Source organism: Eschrichtius robustus, chromosome 1 (genome assembly GCF_028021215.1).
Source record: "Eschrichtius robustus isolate mEscRob2 chromosome 1, mEscRob2.pri, whole genome shotgun sequence".
Classification (NCBI taxonomy): Eukaryota; Metazoa; Chordata; class Mammalia; order Artiodactyla; family Eschrichtiidae; genus Eschrichtius; species Eschrichtius robustus.
This window is the reverse complement of record NC_090824.1, coordinates 121246092-121262101: the sequence shown is the minus strand read 5'-3', so window position 1 is coordinate 121262101 and position 16010 is coordinate 121246092. Positions and strand designations below refer to the sequence as shown.

General features: G+C 40.0%; 1 protein-coding gene across 1 annotated transcript in view; it reads left to right on the top strand.

Annotated features, from left to right (window-relative positions):
* The first annotated feature begins 619 nt into the window (after positions 1 to 619).
* GTF2A2 (general transcription factor IIA subunit 2) overlaps positions 620 to 16010 on the top strand; it is a 31317-nt gene continuing 15926 nt past the window's right edge. Inside the window, exon 1 of the mRNA XM_068552720.1 lies at positions 620 to 753. The gene's annotated coding sequence lies outside the window, so the exon portion shown is untranslated. The remainder of the gene's footprint in view (positions 754 to 16010) is intronic.

Below are 16010 nucleotides of genomic sequence, written 5' to 3'. Positions count from 1 at the left end.
CTGTTTGCTCTATGGACCTGCGCAGAGGTTCAAGTTGGTTGCAGTTGTTTTGCATTTACTCCTTAATCACTGTTCAACTGCTTAACGGCAAACAGCTGTGCACATTACTGCTGCCTTTAATCCACAGTTAGGATACCATTTGGGATTACGTAAACGCAAATACAAACTGAAGTATTTGTCTTGCACTAAGGGTAATTTTTAAATGCAGATTCTCCCGAATTGAAATTCTGTGTTTCACAAACTAAACGCTTGCAGGGTTAAATGAATTGCCGCCCTGTTTCGTTAAACAAACTTTTCAGAATTTGTCTTCAATTTAGTATTACTGGTTCTTCAACAGTATTACGCTGAACACACTTGAGGCATAAAATGTGACTGCCTTACGTTTTCTAATTGTGCGTCTAACAGCGGAGAAGAGTCTGTAAAATTGTAATTATTAAGGATTTAGTGAACCTGGTGAATTACTTGGGAGCTAAACCCGTTCAGCTGTCTGAGGCTTGAAAACTGCGGCCCCACGCTCCTCCTCTCTCCGCATCCCTCCCCTCTCACAAGACTTGAGTGGCTGGCGGGAGCAGGAACGGGCGGGGCTTCCGGGCTGCGTCATTTCCAGGTTCTGCGAGTGCTTCCGGGTCGTCGACCCAACGCCGCTTTCTCTGTGGCGGCTGGAGAGGCGCTCGGGGGAAGTAGGTGCCTCTTGCTGGGTTCCTGGCCGACCCACTTCTTTCGGCTCCGAGGCGGGAAGCGCCTTTTCCACAGGTACTGGGTGAGCCGGCCCGCGCTCCCTGCCACCATTCAGAGCAGGCGTTGCGTCCTTTGGGTCTTCTGCGGGGGCCTTTTCGACCTGGGTTCGGCCTGTTACCGACTTCGCTGCCGGGATGGCCCCGCGGCGCTTCCCGGGGTGGGAAGGGAAGGAAAGGGAGGCGGCCGGGAGGCTTGTTGTACTCGGGGCGCCATGTGAACAGTCCGGAGGGTAGGGGGTTGGGGGGCAGGGGTCCTCAGCCCAGCACCGTATTTTTGGCCAGGTGAAAGTCTTAAAGCTTACATGGTGATTTTTCCCCACAGTATCGGGGCGGGCGGCGTTTCTTAAGTGTCTCATTCTTGTGTGTCTTCGGTGCTTGAAGTCTGCTTTCCAACCTCATGTGAACTCGGTACCGGAATGAATTTAAACTGGATGGTTTGCGCAAGAAAGACTAGGACTATCAGGTTACTTCCGAATGTGGAGCCTTCTACTTTAATTTTCTAAACTGCAAAATGGAGTAGTACTAAATTTACGTGGCTCATGCCACATCTGAAAGAATTAAACATTTCACAAGGAATTTTTAGAAATTTAAGATTATTAAAGCAAGTAATTTTAACAAACATTTAAATAACATAGCTATTTCTAAAATTATTTTTTATTGAGGTATAATTGACATATAACTTAATTACGTTACTTTCAGGTGTACAGCATAATGATTCAATATTTGTACACATTGTGAAAGGATCACCACAATAAGTCTAGTTAACATCCGTCACCAAACATAGTTGCAAAAAAATTTTTTTTCATATGATGAGGACATTTAAGATCTACTCTCTTAGCAACTTTCAAATATGCAATGCAATATTAGTAACTCTGGTCACCATCCTGTACGTTTTATCCCCATGACTTACTTATTTTATAATGCAAGTTTGTAATTTCACCCATCCTTTTCCCCAACCCCCAATCTTCTATCTATGAGCTTAATTTTCCTCTCTTTTGTTTTTTAGTTTGCACATGTAAGTGAGATCGTGTGGTGTTTTTTTCTCTGACTTATTTCACTTGGTGTAATGACCTCAAAGCCCATTCACATTGTCCCAAATGGCAGGATTTCATTTTTCTAAATGTCTGAATAATATTCCATTCTATATATGGCATCGTTTTTATCCATTCATCCATGGATGGATACTTTAATTGTTTCTGTATCTTGGCTATTGTAAATAATGCTGCAGTGAAAGAAAAGTGCATGTATCTTCTTGTGGGTTTTTTTGGGGGGGAGGATATAGTTGATTTACAATGATATGTTAGTTTTAGGTGTACAGCAAAGTGAATCAGTTATACATATATCTACTTCTTTTTTTTTTTAAGATTCTTTTCCCATGTAGGTCATTACAGAGTATCGAATAGAGTTCCCCGTACTTTACAGTAGGTCCTTATTAGTTATCTGTTTTATATATAGTAGTATGTATCTGTCAATCCCGATCTCCCAATTTATCCCCCGGCTTTTCCCCCTGGTAACCATAAATTTGTTTTCTACATCTGTGACTCTGTTTCTGTTTTGTAAATAAGTTCATTTGTACCATTTTTGTAGATTCCACGTATAAGTGATATCATATGATATTTGTCGTTGTCTGACTTACTTCACTCAGTATGACAATTTCTAGGTCCATCCATGTTGCTGCAAATGGCATTATTTCATTCTGTTTTTATGGCTGAGTAATATTCCATTGTATATATGGCACATCTTTTTTATCCACTCCTCTGTCAATGGACGTTTAGGTTGCCTCTGTGTCTTGGCTATTGTAAATAATGCTGTAACGAACACTGGGGTGCATGTATCTTTTCGAATTACAGTTTTCTCCAATTATATGCCCAGGAGTGGGACTGCTGGATCATGTGGTAGCTCTATATTCAGTTTTTTAAGGAACCTCCACACTGTTCTTGATAATGGGTGCACTAGTTTACATGCCCACCATCAGTGTAGGAGGGTTCCCTTTTCTCCACACCCTCTCCAGCATTTATTGTTTGTAGATTTTTTTGATGATGCCCATTCTGAGCGGTGTGAGGTGATACCTCATTGCAGCTTTGATCTGCATTTCTCCAATAACCAGTGATCTTGAGCATCTTTTCATGTGCTTCTTGGCAATCTGTATGTCCTCTTTGGAGAAACGTCCACTTTGATCTTCTGCCCATTGTTTGATTGTTTTCTTTGTTTTGTATATTGAGCTGCATGAGCTGTTTGTATATTTTGGAGATTAATCCTTTGTAGGTCGCCTCGTTTGCAAATATTTTCTCCCATTCTCTGGGTTATTTTCGTTTTGTTTATGGTTTCCTTTGCTCTGCAAAAGCTTTTAAGTTTAATTAGGTCCCACCTGTTCATTTTTGTCTTTATTTTCATTACTCTAAGAGGTGGGTCAAAAAAGATCTTGCTGTGATTTATGTCAGAGAGTGTTCTGCCTATGTTTTCCTCTAAGAGTTTTATAATATCCGGTCTTACATTTAGGTCTTTAATCCGTGTCAAGTTTATTTTTGTGTATGGTGTTAGAGAATGTTCTAATTTCATTCTTTTACATGTAGCTGTCCAGTTTTCCCAGCACCACTTATTGAAGAGACAGTCTTTTCTCCATTGTGTATTCTTGCCTCCTTTGTCATAGACTAGTTGACCATAGGTGTGTGGGTTTATCTCTGGACTTTCTATCCTGTTCCATTGATGTATATTTCTGGTTTTGTGCCAGTACTATACTGTTTTGATTACTACAGCTTTGCAGCACACTTGGAAGTCAGGGAGCCCGATTCCCGCAGCTCCATTTTTCTTTCTCAAGATTGCTTTGGCTGTTCGGGGTCTTTTATGTTTCCATACAAATTGTGAAATTTCTGGTTCTAATTCTGTGAAAAATGCCATTGATAATTTGATAGGGATTGCATTGAATCTGTAGATTGCCCCAGTTAGTGTAGTCATTTTGACAATGTTGATTCTTCCAATCCAAGAACATGTTATATCTCTCCATATGTTTGTGTCATCTTCAAGTTCTTTCATCAGCATTTTGTAGATTTCAGAGTACAGGTCTTTTGCCTCCTTCGGTAGATTTATTCCTAGGTATTTTATTCTTTTTGATGCGATGGTAAATGGGATTGTTTCTTTAATTTCTCCTTCTGATCTTTCGTTGTTAGTGTGTAGAAATGCATCAGATTTCTGTATATTAATTTTGTGTGCTACAACTTTACCAGATTCATAGATGAGCTCTAGCAGTTTTCTGGTAGCATCTTTAGGATTTTCTATGTATAGTATCATGTCGTCTGCAAACAGTGACAGTTTTATTTTTTTCTTTTCCAATTTGGATTCCTTTTATTTCTTTTTCTTCTCTGATTGCCATGGCTCGGACTTCCAAAACTATGTTGAATAAAAGTGGTGAGAGTGGACATCCTTGTCTTGTTCCTATCTTAGAGGAAATGCTTTCAGCTTTTCACCATTGAGTATGATGTTAACTGTAGGTTTGTTATATATGGCCTTTATTATGTTGAGGCAGGTTCCCTGTATGCCCACTTTCTGGAGAGTTCTTATCATAAATGGGTGTTGAATTTTGTTAAAAGCTTTTTCTGCATCTGTTGAGATGATCATATGGTTTTTATTCTTCAATTTGTTGGTGTGGTGTATCACACTGATTGATTTGTGGATATTGAAGAATCCTTGCATCCCTGGGATAAATCCCACTTGATCACAATGTATGATCCTTTTAATGTGTTGTTGCATTTGGTTTGCTAGTGTTTTCTTGAGGAATTTTGCATCTATGTTCATCTGTCATGTTGGCCTGTAATTTTCTTTTTTTGTGGTATCTTTATCCGGTTTTGGTATCAGGGTGATGGTGGCCTCATAGAATGTGTTTGGGAGTGTTCCTCTGCAATTTTGGGGAATAGTTTCAGAAGGATAGGTGTTAACTCTTCTCTAAGTGGTTGATAGAATTTGCCTCTGAAGCCATCTGGTCTTGGACTTCTGATGTTGGAAGTTTTTTTTTTTTTTTTTTTTTTTTTTAATCATCTTTATTGGAGTATAATTGCTTTACAATGGTGTGTTAGTTTCTGCTTAATAACAAAGTGAATCAGTTATACATATACATATGTTCCCATATCTCTTCCCTCTTGCGTCTCCCTCCCTCCCACCCTCCCTATCCCACCCCTCTAGGTGGTCACAAACCACCGAGCTGATCTCCCTGTGCTATGCGGCTGCTTCCCACTAGCTATCTGTTTTACATTTGGTAGTGTATATATGTCCATGCCACTCTCTCACCCTGTCACATCTCACCCCTCCCCCTCCCCGTATCCTCAAGTCCATTCTCTAGTAGGTCTGTGTCTTTATTCCCGTCTTGCCACTAGGTTCTTCATGACCTTTTTTTTTTTTTTCTTAGATTCCATATATATGTGTTAGCATACTGTATTTGCTTTTCTCTTTCTGACTTACTTTACTCTGTATGAGAGACTCTAACTCCATCCACCTCACTACAAATACCTCCCTTTCGTTTCTTTTTATGGCTGAGTAATATTCCATTGTATATATGTGCCACATCTTCTTTGTCCATTCATCCGATGATGGACACTTAGGTTGCTTCCACGTCCTGGCTATTGTAAATAGAGCTGCAATGAACATTTTGGAACATGACTCTTTTTGAATTATGGTTTTCTCAGGGTATATGCCCAGTAGTGGGATTGCTGGGTCATATGGTAGTTCTTTTTTTAGATTTTTAAGGAACCTCCATACTGTTCTCCATAGTGGCTGTATCAATTTACATTCACACCAACAGTGCAAGAGGGTTCCCTTTTCTCCACACCCTCTCCAGCATTTATTGTTTGTAGAATTTTTGATGATGGCCATTGTGACCGGTGTGCGATGATATCTCATTGTAGTTTTGATTTGCATTTCTCTAATGATTAATGATGTTGAGCATTCTTTCATGTGTCTGTTGGCAATCTGTATCTCTTCTTTGGAGAAATGTCTATTTAGGTCTTCTGCCCATTTTTGGATTGGGTTGTTTGTTTTTTTGTTATTGAGCTGCATGAGCTGCTTGTAAATCTTGGAGATTAATCCTTTGTCAGTTGCTTCATTTGCAAATATTTTCTCCCATTCTGAGGGTTGTCTTTTGGTCTTGTTTATAGTTTCCTTTGCTGTGCAAAAGCTTTTAAGTTTCATTAGGTCCCATTTGTTTATTTGTGTTCTTATTTCCATTTCTCTAGGAGCTGGGTCAAAAAGGATCTTGCTGTGATTTATGTCATAGAGTGTTCTGCCTATGTTTTCCTCTAAGAGTTTGATAGTGTCTGGCCTCACACTTAGGTCTTTAATCCATTTTGAGTTTATTTTTGTGTATGGTGTCAGGGAGTGTTCTAATTTCATACTTTTACATGTGCCTGTCCAGTTTTCCCAGCACCACTTATTGAAGAGGCTGTCTTTTCTCCACTGTATATGCTTGCCTCCTTTATCAAAGATAAGGTGACCATATGTGCATGGGTTTATCTCTGGGCTTTCTATCCTGTTCCATTGATCTATGTTTCTGTTTTTGTGCCAGTACCAAACTGTCTCGATAACTGTAGCTTTGTAATATAGTCTGAAGTCAGGGAGCCTAATTCCTCCAGCTCCATTTTTCGTTCTCAAGATTGCTTTGGCTATTCGGGGTCTTTTCTGTTTCCATACAAATTGTGAAATTTTTGGTTTTAGTTCTGTGAAAAATGCCAGTGGTAGTTTGATAGGGATTGCATTGAATCTGTAGATTGCTTTGGGTAGTAGAGTCATTTTCACAATGTTGATTCGTCCAATCCAAGAACATGGTATATCTCTCCATCTGTTGGTATCACCTTTAATTTCTTTCATCAATGTCTTATAATTTTCTGCATACAGGTCTTTTGTCTCCTTAGGTAGGTTTATTCCTAGGTATTTTATTCTTTTTGTTGCAATGGTAAATGGAAGTGTTTCCGTAATTTCTCTTTCAGATTTTTCATCATTAGTGTATAGGAATGCAAGAGATTTCTGTGCATTCATTTTGTATCCTGCAACTTTACCATATTCATTAATTAGCTCTAGCAGTTTTCTAGTGGCAGTTTTAGGATTCTCCATGTTTAGTATCATGTCATCTGCAAACAGTGACAGCTTTACTTCTTCTTTTCCGATTTGGATTCCTTTTATTTCTTTTTCTTCTCTGATTGCCGTGGCTAGGACTTTCAAAACTATGTTGAACAATAGTGGTGAGAGTGGGCAACCTTGTCTTGTTCCTGATCTTAGTGGAGATGGTTTCAGTTTTTCACCATTGAGGACAATGTTGCCTATGGGTTTGTCATATATGGCCTTTATTATGTTGAGGAAAGTTCCCTCTATGCCTACTTTCTGCAGGGCTTTTATCGTAAATGGGTGTTGAATTTTGTCGAAAGCTTTCTCTGCATCTATTGAGATAATCATACGGTTTTTCTCCTTCAATTTGTTAATATGATGTATCACATTGATTGATTTACGTATATTGAAGAATCCTTGCATTCCTGGAATAAACCCCACTTGATCATGGTGTATGATCCTTTTAATGTGCTCTTGGATTCTGTTTGCTAGTATTTTGTTGAGGATGTTTGCATCTATGTTCATCAGTGATATTGGCCTGTAGTTTTCTTTCTTTGTGACATCTTTGTCTGGTTTTGGTGTCAGGGTGATGGTGGCCTCGTAGAATGAGTTGGGGAGTGTTCCTCCCTCTGCAATATTTTGGAAGAGTTTGAGAAGGATAGGTGTTAGCTCTTCTCTAAATGTTTGATAGAATTCGCCTGTGAAGCCATCTGGTCCTGGGCTTTTGTTTGTTGGAAGATTTTTAATCACAGTTTCAATTTCAGTGCTTGTGATTGGTCTGTTCATATTTTCTGTTTCTTCCTGGTTCAGTCTCGGCAGGTTGTGCATTTCTAAGAATCTGTCCATTTCTTCCAGGTTGTCCATTTTATTGGCATAGAGTTGCTTGTAGTAATCTCTCATGATCGTTTGTCTTTCTGCAGTGTCAGTGGTTACTTCTCCTTTTTCGTTTCTAATTCTGTTGATTTGAGTGTTCTCCCTTTTTCTCTTGATGAGTCTGGCTAATGGTTTATCAATTTTGTTTATCTTCTCAAAGAACCAGCTTTTAGTTTTATTGATCTTTGCTCTTGTCTCCTTCATTTATTTCTGATCTGATCTTTATGATTTCTTTCCTTCTGCTGGCTTAGGGGTCTTTTTGTTCTTCTTTCTCTAATTGCTTTAGGTGCAAGGTTAGGTTGTTTATTCGAGATGTTTCCTGTTTCTTGAGGTAGGACTGTATTGCTATAAACTTCCCTCTTAGAACTGCTTTTGCTGCATCCCACAGGTTTTGGGTCGTCGTGTCTCCATTGTCATTTGTCTCTAGGTATTTTTTGATTTCCCCTTTGATTTCTTCAGTGATCACTTCCTCATTAAGTAGTGTATTGTGTAGCCTCCATGTGTTTGTATTTTTTACAGATCTTTTCCTGTAATTGATATCTAGTCTCATAGCGTTGTGGTCAGAAAAGATACTTGATACGATTTCAATTTTCTTAAATTTACCAAGGCTTGCTATGTGACCCAAGATATGATCTATCCTGGAGAATGATCCATGAGCACTTGAGAAAAATGTGTATTCTGTTGTTTTGGGGTGGAATGTCCTATAAATATCAATTAAGTCCATCTTGTTTAATGTATCATTTAAAGCTTGTGTTTCCTTATTTATTTTCATTTTGGATGATCTGTCCATTGGTGAAAGTGGGGTGTTAAAGTCCCCTACTATGATTGTGTTACTGTCGATTTCCCCTTTTATGGCTGTTAGTATTTGCCTTATGTATTGAGGTGCTCCTATGTTGGGTGCATAAATATTTACAATTGTTATACCTTCTTCTTGGATCGATCCCTTGATCATTATATAGTGTCTTTCTTTGTCTCTTGTAATAGTCTTTATTTTAAAGTCTATTTTGTCTGATATGAGAATTGCTACTCCAGCTTTCTTTTGATTTCCATTTGCATGGCATATCTTTTTCCATCCCCTCACTTTCAGTCTGTATGTGTCCCTAGGTCTGAAGTGGGTCTCTTGTAGACAGCATATATACGGGTCTTGTTTTTGTATCCAGTCAGCTAGTCTGTGTCTTTTGGTGGGAGCATTTAATCCATTTACATTTAAGGTAATTATCGATATGTATGTTCCTATTCCCATTTTCTTAAATGTTTTGGGTTTGTTACTGTAGATGTTTTCCTTCTCCTGTGTTTCTTGCCTAGAGAAGTTCCTTTAGCATTTATTGTAAAGCTGGTTTGGTGGTGCTGGACTCTCTCAGCTTTTGCTTGTCTGTAAAGGTTTTACTTTCTCTATCAAATCTGAACGAGATCCTTGCTAGGTAGAGTAATCTTGGTTATAGGTGTTTCTCCTTCATCACTTTAAGTATATCCTGCCACTCCCTTCTGGCTTGCAGAGTTTCTGCTGAAAGATCAGCTGTTAACCTTATGGGGATTCCCTTGTGTGTTATTTGTTGTTTTTCCCTTGCTGCTTTTAATATGTTTTCTTTATATTTAATTTTTGACAGTTTGATTAATATGTGTCTTGGCATGTTTCTCCTTGGATTTATCCTGTATGGGACTCTCTGTGCTTCCAGGACTTGATTAACTATTTCCTTTCCCATATTAGGGAAGTTTTCAACTATAATCTCTTCAAATATTTTGTCAGTCCCTTTCTTTTTCTCTTCTTCCTCTGGGACCCCTGTAATTTGAATGTTGGTGCGTTTAATGTTGTCCCAGAGGTCTCTGAGACTGTCCTCAGTTCTTTTCATTCTTTTTTCTTTTTTCTGCTCTGCAGTAGTTATTTCCACTCTTTTATCTTCCAGGTCACTTACCCGTTCTTCTGCCTCAGTTATTCTGCTATTGATCCCTTCTAGAGTATTTTTAATTTCATTTATTGTGTTTTTCATCATTGCTTGGTTCCTCTTTAGTTCTTCTACGTCCTTGTTAAATGTTTCTTGCATTTTGTCTATTCTATTTCCAAGATTCTGGATCATCTTTACTATCATTATTCTGAATTCTTTTTCGGGTAGACTGCCTATTTCCTCTTCATTTATTAGGTCTGGTGTGTTTTGACCCAGCTCCTTCATCTGCTGTGTGTTTTTCTGTCTTCTCATTTTGCTTATCTTACTGTGTTTGGGGTCTCCTTTTCACAGGCTGCAGGTTTGTAGTTCCCGTTGTTTTTGGTATCTGTCCCCAGTGGCTAAGGTTGGTTCAGTGGGTTGTGTAGGCTTCCTGGTGGAGGGGACTAGTGCCTGGGTTCTGGTGGATGAAGCCGGATCTTGTCTTTCTGGTGGGCACGTCCACGTCTGGTGGTGTGTTTTGGGGTGTCTGTGGCCTTATGATTTTAGGCAGCCTCTCTGCTAATGGATGGGGCTGTGTTCCTGTCTTGCTAGTTGTTTGGCATAGGGTGTCCAGCACTGTAGCTTGCTGGTAGTTGAGTGAAGCTGGGTCTTGATGCTGAGATGGAGATCTCTGAGAGATTTTTGCCATTTGGTGTTACGTGGAGCTGGGAGGTCTCTTGTGGACCAGTGTCCTGAAGTTGGCTCTCCCACCACAGAGGCACAGCCCTGATGCCTGGCTGGAGCACCAAGAGCCTTTCATCCACACGGCTCAGAGTAAAAGGGAGAAAAAATAGAAAAAAAGAGGATAAAATAAAACAAAATAAAGCTATTATAATAAAAAATAAGAAAAAAATTATTAAGAGAAAAATTTTAATTTTTTAAAATAAAAATTAAGAAAAAAATTATTAAGAAACAAATTTTTTATTTATTTTGTAAACATCTTTATTGGAGTAAAATTGCTTTACACTGGTGTGTTAGTTTCTGCTTTATAACAAAGTGAATCAGTTATACATATACACATGTTCCCATATCTCTTCCCTCTTGCGTCTCGCTCCCTCCCACCCTCCCTATCCCACCCCTCTAGGTGGTCACAAACCACCGAGCTGATCTCCCTGTGCTATGCGGCTGCTTCCCACTAGCTATCTGTTTTACATTTGGTAGTGTATATATGTCCATGCCACTCTCTCACCCTGTCACATCTCACCCCTCCCCCTCCCCGTATCCTCAAGTCCATTCTCTAGTAGGTCTGTGTCTTTATTCCCGTCTTGCCACTAGGTTCTTCATGACCTTTTTTTTTTTTTTCCTTAGATTCCATATATATGTGTTAGCATACTGTATCTGTAAAATAAAAAATAAGGAAAAAATTATTAAGAAAAAATTTATTAAGAAAAAAAATTTTTTAAGTAAAAAAAAAAAAAAAAAAAAAAACAACAAAAAACGGATGGACCAAACCCTAGGACAAATGGTGAAAGCAAAGCTATACAGACAGAATCTCACCCAGAAGCATCTACATATACACTCAGAAAAAAAGGAAAAGGGGAAAAATTAATATATCCTGCTCCCAAAGTCCACCTCCTCAATTTGGGATGATTCGTTGTCTATTCAGGTATTCAACAGATGCAGGTACATCAAGTTGTTTGTGGAGCTTTAATCCACTGCTCCTGAGGCTGCTGGGAGAGATTTCCCTTTCTCTTCTTTGTTTGTACAGCTCCCGGGGTTCAGCTTTGGATTTGGACCCGCCTCTGCGTGTAGGTCGCCTGAGGGCGTCTGTTCTTCGCTCACACAGGACGGGGTTAAAGGAGCAGCTGCTTCGGGGGCTCTGGCTCACTCAGGCTGCGGGGAGGGAGGGGTACAGATGCGGGGCGAGCCTGCGGTGGCAGAGGCCGGCGTGACGTTGCAGCAGCCTGAGGCGCGCCGTGCGTTCTCCCGGGGAAGTTGTCCCTGGATCACGGGACCCTGGCAGTGGCGGGCTGCACAGGCTCCCGGGAGGGGCGGTGTGGATAGTGACCTGTGCTCGCACACAGGCTTCTTGGTGGCGGCAGCAGCAGCCTTAGCATCTCATGCCCGTCTCTGGGGTCCGCGCTGATAGCCGCGGCTCACGCCCATCTCTGGAGCTCGTTCAGGCGGCGCTCTGAATCCCCTCTCCTTGCACACCGCGAAACAAAGAGGCAAGAGAAAGTCTCTTGCCTCTTCGGCAGCTGCAGACTTTTTCCCAGACTCCCTCCCGGCTAGCTGTGGTGCGCTAGCCCCTTGAGGCTGTGTTCACGCCGCCAACCCCAGTCCTCTCCCTGCGATCCAACCGAAGCCCGAGCCTCAGCTCCCAGCCCCCGCCCGCCCCGGCGGGTGAGCAGACAAGCCTCTCTGGCTGGTGAGTGCTGCTCGGCACCGATTCTCTGTGCGGGAATCTCTCCGCTTTGCCCTCCGCACCCCTGTGGCTGCGCTCTCCTCCGTGGCTCCGAGGCTTCCCCCCTCTGCCACCTGCAGTCTCCGCCCGCGAAGGGACTTCCTAGTGTGTGGAAACCTTTCCTCCTTCAGGGCTCCCTCCCAGTCGTGCAGGTCCCGTCCCTGTTCTTTTGTCTCTGTTGTTTCTTTTTTCTTTTACCCTACCGAAGTACATGGGGAGTTTCTTGCCTTTTGGGAGGTTTGACGTCTTCTGCCAGCGTTCAGTGGGTGTTCTGTAGGAGCAGTTCCACGTGTAGATGTATTTCTAATGTATCTGTGGGAAGGAAGGTGATGTCCGCATCTTACTCTTCCGCCATCTTGCCCAGACCTCCTGTTGGAAGTTTTTAATTACAGTTTTAATTTCACTACTTGTGATTGGTCTGTTTATATTTTCTAATTCTTCCTGGTTCAGTCTTGGAAAGTTGTACCTTTCCAAGAATTTGTCCATTTCTTCCAGGTTGTCCAGTTTATTGGCATATCGTTGCTTGTCGTAGTCTCTTAAAATCCTTTGTATTTCTGTGGTGTCCATTGTAACTTCTCGTTTTTCATTTCTTTTTTTTTTTTTAACATCTTTATTGGAGTATAATTGCTTTACAATGGTGAGTTCGTTTCTGCTTTATAACAAAGTGAATCAGTTATACATATACATATGTTCCCATATCTCTTCCCTCTTGCGTCTCCCTCCCTCCCACCCTCCCTTTCCCACCCCTCTAGGTGGTCACAGAGCACTGAGCTGATATCCCTGTGCTATGCGGCTGCTTCCCACTAGCTGTTTTATGTTTGGTAGTGTATATATGTCCATGCTACTCTCTCACTTTGTCCATTTCTAATTTTATTGATTTGAGCCCTCTGCTTTTTTTCTTGATGAGTCTGGCTAAAGGCTTATCAGCTTCATCTTTTCAAAGAACCAGCTTTTAGTTTCATTGATCTTTTCTGTCGTTTTCTTCATCTGTATTTCATTTACTTATGCTCTCATCTTTACGATTTCTTTCCTTCTACTGACTTGCAGTTTTGTTTGTTCTTCTTTCTCTAATTGCTTTAGGTGTAAGGTTAGGTTGTTTGAGCTGTTTCTTACTTCCTGAGGTAAAATTGTATTGCTATAAACTCCCCTCTTAGAACTGCTTTTGCTGCGTGCCATAGGTTTTGGATCGTCGTGCTTTCATTTTCAGTTGTCTCTAGGTATTTTTTGATTTCCTCTTTGATTTCTTCAGTGATCCATTGGTTGTTTAGTAGCATATTGTTTAGCCTCCATGGGTTTGTGTTTTTTACAGTTTTTTTCTTATAGTTGATTTCTAATCTCATAGCGTTGTAGTCAGAAAAGATGCTTGATATGATTTCAGTTTTCCTAAATTTACCGAGGCTCACTTTGTGGCCCAAGATGTGATCAATCCTGGACGGTGTACCATGTGCACTTGAAAAGAATGTGTATTCTGCTGCTTTTGGATGGAATGCTCTATAAATATCAATTAAGTCCACCTGGTCTAATGTGTCATTTAAGGCCTGTGTTTCCTTATTGATTTTCTGTCTGGATGAGCTGTTCATTGATGAAAGTGGGGGCGTTAAAGTCCCCCACTATTATTGTGTTACAATTGATTTCCCCTTTTATGGCTGTTAGTATTTGCCTCATATATTGAGGAGCTCCTGTGTTGGGTGCATATATATTTACAATTGCTATGTCTTTGATTGATCCCTTGATCATTATGTAGTGTCCTTCCTTGTGTCTTGTAACATTCTTTATTTTAAAGTCTATTTTATCTGATATGAGTACTGCTACTCCAGCTTTCTTTTAATTTCCATTTGCATGGAGTATCTTTTTCCATCCCTTCACTTTCTGTCTGTATGTGTCCCTAGGTCTGAAGTGGATCTCTTGTAGACAGTGTATATACGGGGTCTTGTTTTTGTATTCATTCATCCAGTCTTTGTCTTTTGGTTGGAGCATTTATTCCATTTACATTTAAGGTAATTATCTTTATGTATGTTCTTATTGCCTTTTTCTTATTTGTTTTGGTTTTTTTTTTTTTTTTTTTTAGGTCTTTTTTCTCCCATTCCTCTTTTGTTCTCTTCTCTTGTGATTTGATGACTAACTTTAGTGTTGTGTTTGGATCCTTTTTTCTTTTTTGTGTGTGTATCTATTGTAGATTTTCAGTTTGTGATTATCATGAGGTTTTGATATAGCAGTCTGTATATAAACAAGATTGTTTTCTGTTGCTGGTCTTTTAATTTCAAATTATTTCCCATATCCTGTATTTGTGCTCTCCTCACAATTGCTGATTTCAATATCATATTTGTGTGTGGATGATTTCCTACCTTTACTGTATGTTTGCCTTTAACAGTGAGCTTTTCCATTTGTAATTTCCCTGTTTCTCATTGTGGTCTTTTCTTGTCTACCTAGAAAACTTTCTTTAGCATTTGTTGCAAAGCTGGTCTGGTGGTGCTGAATTCTCTTAGCTTTTGCCTGTGTAAAGCTTTTGATTTTGTCATCGAATCTGAATGAGAGCCTTGCTGGGTAGAGTATTCTTGGTTGTAGGTTCATTTTTTTTTTTTTTTAAACATCTTTATTGAAGTATAATTGCTTTACAGTGGTGTGTTAGTTTCTGCTTTATAACAAATGAATCAGTTATACATATACATATGTTCCCATATCTCTTCCCTCTTGCGTCTCCCTCCCTCCCACCCTCCTTATCCCACCCCTCTAGGTGGTCACAAAGCACCGAGCTGATCTCCCTGTGCTATGCGGCTGCTTCCCACTAGCTATCTGTTTTACATTTGGTAGTGTATATATGTCCATGCCACTCTCTCACCCTGTCACATCTCACCCCTCCCCCTCCCCATATCCTCAAGTCCATTCTCTAGTAGGTCTGTGTCTTTATTCCCGTCTTGCCACTAGGTTCTTCATGACCTTTTTTTTTTTTTTTTCCTTAGATTCCATATATATGTGTTAGCATACCGTATTTGTTTTTCTCTTTCTGACTTACTTCACTCTGTGTGACAGATTCTAACTCCATCCACCTCATTACAAATACCTCCATTTCATTTCTTTTTATGGCTGAGTAATATTCCATCGAATATATGTGCCACATCTTCTTTATCCATTCATCCGATGATGGACACTTCGGTTGCTTCCACGTCCTGGCTATTGTAAATAGAGCTGCAATGAACATTGTGGTACATGACTCTTTTTGAATTATGGTTTTCTCAGGGTATATGCCCAGTAGTGGGATTGCTGGGTCGTATGGTAGTTCTATTTTTAGTTTTTTAAGGAACCTCCATACTGTTCTCCATAGTGGCTGTATCAATTTACATTCCCACCAACATTGCAAGGGTGTTCCCTTTTCTCCACACCCTCTCCAGCATTTATTGTTTCTAGATTTTTTGATGATGGCCATTCTGACCAGTGTGAGATGATACCTCATTGTAGTTTTGATTTGCATTTCTCTAATGATTAATGATGTTGAGCATTCTTTCATGTGTCTGTTGGCAGTCTGTATCTCTTCTTTGGAGAAATGTCTATTTAGGTCTTCTGCCCATTTTTGGATTGGGTTGTTTGTTTTTTTTGTTATTGAGCTGCATGAGCTGCTTGTAAATCTTGGAGATTAATCCTTTGTCAGTTGCTTCATTTGCAAATATTTTCTGCCATTCTGAGGGTTGTCTTTTGGTCTTGTTTATGGTTTCCTTTGCTGTGCAAAAGCTTTTAAGTTTCATTAGGTCCCATTTGTTTATTTGTGTTCTTATTTCCATTTCTCTAGGAGCTGGGTCAAAAAGGATCTTGCTGTGATTTATGTCATAGAGTGTTCTGCCTATGTTTTCCTCTAAGAGTTTGATAGTGTCTGGCCTCACACTTAGGTCTTTAATCCATTTTGAGTTTATTTTTGTGTATGGTGTCAGGGAGTGTTCTAATTGCATACTTTCACATGACCTGTCCAGTTTTCCCAGCACCACTTATTGAAGA